The sequence below is a fragment of the Quercus lobata genome, chromosome 7 (assembly GCF_001633185.2).
Source record: "Quercus lobata isolate SW786 chromosome 7, ValleyOak3.0 Primary Assembly, whole genome shotgun sequence".
NCBI classification, from domain to species: Eukaryota; Viridiplantae; Streptophyta; class Magnoliopsida; order Fagales; family Fagaceae; genus Quercus; species Quercus lobata.
In genome coordinates, this window is record NC_044910.1 from 1,920,099 (window position 1) to 1,926,098 (window position 6,000).

Below are 6,000 nucleotides of genomic sequence, written 5' to 3' on the forward strand. Positions count from 1 at the left end.
TTGCAGGCTCTAGTTGAATAGGTATGGCAAGCTATAGAGATAGGCTAGACCAAGCTGAAGGAAGTGTCGGCCGATTAAGATGTTGCTAAGATCAAGCGGCAAATTTCAACAGTAGGGTATTGAATGCTTTATTCAATGTGGTCGTGAATGAGGAGTTCGAGAAGATATCCTCTATTGAAACTACTAAGGAAGCATGGACTATCTTCCAGACAACCTATGAAGGAACTGAGGCTGTCAAGGATTCAAAACTTTAGAGGCTTACTACAAGTTTTGAAGAGATTAAGATGGAGGAGGATGAGTCATTTAATGAGTTCTATGCCAAGCTTAAGGACATAGTGAACTCAACCTTTAATCTTGGGGAAACCATTTCCGAACCCAAGATTGTTAGAAAGGTACTCAGATCTCTACCCAAGAGATTTCATGCCAAGATCATTGCGATTGAGGAATCAAAGGATATTGATAAAATTCCTTTGACAGAGCTTGTAGGGAACCTTCAAACCTATGAGATGGGATTAGGTTTAATGAGAAAATGTGGAAAAGTAGAAACTTGGCTCTTAAGGGTATAGAGGAAGAGATTGAGGACTCTGAAGATGAAGATGAAAGTGAAGATGAAGATGAAGATGATGATGAGGATGAGGATCTAACCTTTATAACTGATGAGATTACCAAGCTTCTTCAATTTAGGAAAAAGGATAAGGGCAAACCTCCTAGGAAATCTAAATCCTCAAGGAAGATTAAGAATGAGAAACCCCTCATCCAATGCCATTAGTGCAAGGGTTTTGGTCATATGAGGATAAAGTGCCCAAACTACCTTATGAAGAAAAAGACCAAGAAGTCAAAAGATAAAAGGGTTGGTTGCTACTTGGAGTGATATTGAGAATGACTCTTCTGATGAGCATGTGGATGAATGTGGTCACGTTATGGCCTTTGCTACCTCAACCGATAAAGTGATTGTGGAGAGTGCTAGTGACAGTGAGGATTTTTCTAATGATGAAGTACCCAAGAAGTTGACCATTCGGGAAGCCTATGATAAGCTATACACTGAATTTATAAAATCTGAAAAGACTTCTCATCTTTGTAAAAAAGAGCTTAATGAGGTTAAAACTGAAAAATCTGATCTGTTAGTCAAACTAGATGGGACTACAAGGTTAGTTAAGATGTTTGTTGTGGAGAACACCTCATTAGAAGAGAAGGTCAAGAATCTCGAGGTTAAGCTTAGTTTAGCTAGAACTCAAACAGAGAGGATGTCTAGTGCAAAGCTTGATGAGGTATTGAGTGCTCAAAAGCCTAGTTCTGATAAGACTAGCTTAGGATATGATGTCTCCTCCAGCCCCTCCTCTTCCACAACTTCTGGATCAAAGATTGTCTTCGTGCCCCAATTTGAGAAAGGTGTTAAAGGTATGAAATCCAAAACTGATTTGACTAATTCTAAATCCTTTGTTAGACCTCATGTTTATCACCATTGTGGTGTTTTTGGACACATTTGTCCTAATTGCTTTAAGTTGTATCCTCAAAAGTAAGTGTCCAAACGGTCGCAGGTTTCCTCTCAAGGACCTACACCTTTATTTGGAGAGTTATTAAAAGCTTTGAGTTTTTTAACTCAATTGCAGGAGAATCCTAATTCTTCTATGTCCTTTAACAAACATACTAGGACACATGCCTTTTCATCTTCACGGCCAAAGACTCATGCTGTGTGGGTGAGAAAGGAGCTTAGGACTTAATTGTCTTTTCTATTTGTCCTCTGATTTAATTCTTTCTATTTATAGTAGGATGCTCTTTGCTTGATTTCTTATTTGCTTTTGGAATCATGCTTTCATGCATATGCATCTTTCTTTCATGCTTTCATGTTGTTTTTCTGTTTTTTTTTGGTTGCTTAGTCTTTATTTTGTTTGTTTTTCAAAATAAAAGGAGAAATATCAAAAAAAAAAGAAAAAAAAAATACAAAAGCAATGTGTGTTTTGTGTACATTGGTACTTGTGTACCTTGGATGGCCATTGAAACAAAATTTTCTAAATTTTGTATCTTTTGTAGTTTAGATGAGCATCTCTATGCATAAATAAGCAAGTAAGCTATGTGGCTTGTGTTTGTGATGAGTAAGATTAAGCAATCTCTTATACTTAACACTCGTATCACTCTTTTTGACGGGAAGGACTAGAAAATCCTAAGAGAAATGCATAAATAATCATCTCACCACTATTTCCCGCCAATCATGAAATGATATCTGTATGCTTCAGCATAACAAAAGTGCAATGTCAAAAGCTTAACATCATTGGATATTTCTTTTCTCTCTCTTATATGCCAATGCATGGTTTTCTTAGAAGAAAAATATGCAAAGAAAAATAAAAGCAAAAAGAATCAAAATGCTTTATATATGATTGCAAGCGTGTCTTCTAGTAGATGTAAAAGTTATAGGATGTACCTCGACCCTTTCCTGAACCAGAACTGTGGGGAGTGAGAGGGGAAGGAAGAAGGGGAATGGCACACTACAACAAAATATATTTCCAGTGAAGAAAAAATTCATCACTAAAAGTCCAGTTTTTCGTTGTTAAGAACCTTTAGCGATGAAATCTACTAATTAGTGATGAAACTCATTTCGTCACTGAAACCCCGTTACTAAAAGTCCTGGCGATGAAAAATTTTGTCACTTAAAGTCTAATTTGTTTTAAAAAAAAAAAAAAAAAAAACCCTTTTAGCAACGAAAACGTTTCGTCGCTAAATGTTTTCCTTGCTAAAAACACTATTTAGTGACGAAAATATTTCATCACTAAAAACCCTTTAGTTTATTAAATCATATTTAGTGACGAATAATTTCGTCACTAAAACTATGTTCAGGTACATATAGTGATGAAAAAGTTTGTCACTAAAAATATTTTAAAGAAAATCCAGGCACATATAGCGACGAAAATTTTCATTACTAAAACTATTTCTTGCAAAATTTTGCTACATTTAGCGAAGAAATATTTCATCATTAAAACAATTTATTGTTTCTATATTTGTGACGAAAAAATTTGTCGCTAAAACTTATTTTTTGTTTTTTTTTTTTCATGGCTTTGATATTAACCTGTATCCTATCATTACATTATTAAAACCTCACATTTGAATAACACATTTATTTCAACAACATATTTATAAAAAAAAATCCATACATTCCACAAGTAAAAAATAAAACAAGTATCAAATTCAAACTCCTTCCATACAATAATTGTTTGCAACACATACAATAACTCAAGATGTTTTATAACAATACAAAAAGTGTAACATAATATAATTAGAACTAATAGAAGATGTCCTCATATATCTTCAAGTAATGCTAAAAGTAAATCCCCTAAAAGCCACCAATAATAAATCTACACAAATATAAAAACAATGCTACATTAAAATCATAAAGTAAAAATATTAACTATGTTATAAGAAACATTTCTAACAATGTATTAAGAGTAGCCACACCAATGAATTAAAATCACAACTCCTAATGTATAAGTTGTAGAAAGAAAATATAGATTTTCAAGTGTAATATAATACAATTAGTTTCAAATAATGCATCAAAAAAAGTAGTCACACCATGTAGTGTGGGTCAATTGCTAAAATAAAGTACTAACCAAAAAGTGTTTTAACTTGAAGTTGAACCACCCCCATAGGTAAGAGCGTCATCATAGCCCTTACTCCTCAAAAAGTTAAGAATATTTTTTTGGACCTCTTCTTACTTAGCTCATGCCTCTTGGTCCCTAGCTCGCTCCTCTTGGTCCTTAGCTCTTGCTTCTTTGAGCTCAATAATCTCATTTTCTAGCCGTTGGATATACTTCACCGAGGAATTAGATGAGGTGATGGTTACTAGAGAAGAGGAAGATCTCATGCAAAGTCTTTTTACAATATCGGACTTCTTCTTGAAAATCAAGTTTGAAATCTCCTATTGTGTAAGGGGAATTGCATTAGGATCTTGACAATGATCCTCTTGCACTTTGAGAATATTTTCCTATCATTTGAAAGAGAGAAAGAAACAAACAATCACAATATTAATACTACATATGTTATAGCTTTACAAACATAATAGGGATGGAATGATACACATATATATGTCGCTTCATCCTCATAGTGTATCCACATATTTGTATTTGGATTGAAATGACATCTTTGAAGATTTTTGTCAATTCAGGAACTTGACTATCGTTATTATTTGTTTGATTAACTAACATTCAAGTGTTAGATAGATATAATTAATTAATCACAACATGTAATATACTAAGGTTTAAGAAAATGAAAATACATGCCCCTCCTCATCAACTTTAACAGCAAGTGCCTTCATCTTGTATCTATATTTGCCTGAAGTTTTCATCCTATTTTCAAAGTTCTTTCTTGATTTTTTCTAATAAACAACATTCAAGATATTTATTAGACCATGCAAGCCACCCACTTGCTCCAACACAACAACCTATCACAAAACCAATCACAAACATCATAAGTATAGAGTGTTTACAAGTATTGAAATCAATTAAAGTACTATTCATCACATCTAATCAAGAAGGTCCATTCATATTTACAAGAAATTAAAAACACTCCTAATATGAATTTAAATCACCTTATAATACCATGCAAGCCACCTGCTTGCTTCAACACAACAGCCCATCACAAAACCAATCACAAACATTACAAGTATAGAGTGTTTACAAGTATTGAAATCAATTAAAGTACTATTCTTCACATCGAATCAACAAGGTCCATTCACATTTGCAAGAATTAAAAGCACTCCTAATATGAATTTAAACCACCTTATAATACCATGCAAGCCACCTGCTTGCTCTAACATAAAAATCCACCACAAAACCAATCACAAACATTACAAGTATAGAGTTTTACAGGTAATTAAACAGAATTTACTTACTATGACCAAGTATAGAGTGTTTACAAGTATTGAAATTAATTAAAATACTATTCTTCACATCTAATCAACAAGGTCCATTCACATTTGCAAGAATTAAAAACACTCCTAATATGAATTTAAACCACCTTATAACACCATACAAGCCACCCGCTTGCTCTAACATAACAATCCACCACAAAACCAATCACAAACATTACAAGTATAGAGTTTTACAGGTAATTAAACAGAATTTACTTACTATGACCAAGCTAAGCGTACAAGTCTGATTTGTTGGCTAAGTTTTGGTCTTTGACTTTCATAGATCTAAGCCTCTTTCTATTACCCTACAGCAACCCAAACAATCACTAACTTTGTCATCACATTCAACCAAAAACCTTGTCACCAATACTAAAAAAAAAAAAAAAAAAGCCCTCAGATTATGTCACCAATGGGCATTCATCAAAAGCCCTTACAAACTATATGCAAAGAAAATTCAATTGATGGGTCTCCTATTCAATTGATGGGTCTCATATAGCCAACAATACTAATAATATCAACAAAGTGCACAAACAGATAAACTCCAAAAACAATTCAATTATGTCACCATGTCCATTCCTAAAGTATTAAGCATTAATTTGACTTACAAAAGGTTTCTATTCGAAAGGCATTTCTTGTAAAATGAAAAAAGAAGAAGAAAGCAGTTAATACAGGTCAAACATTAAAAAAATTTCAACACGCATATTGACGAAGCAAGTGCCAAACACGATTTGCTAATGAATTCTTATTTACAAACAAATAAAGATAACCATAGTCATTCAGATATCACAAAAACTCAACCTTTGTTTTAAACCAAGTAGCCATATAATGAGTAACTAGTGTTTCTTTTCTTGGGAGCAACCAACCAAAGCATATATAAGGAAAAATTTCATCTCTCTCTTTTCCTTTCCATCATTTAATTGATCAAACAATTGGTGAGCACAAAAAAAAAAAAACATTACAGATGCATAAATTTCAAATATCAAGGCAAACATGTATCCTAGCTGATAGCTCAGTTATGGTAACCAACACATCAAAAATCACATAAAAGTAGCAGTAAAAGCAACAAACAAACTACTAAAAAAAAACCAATAAATTTAGCATCT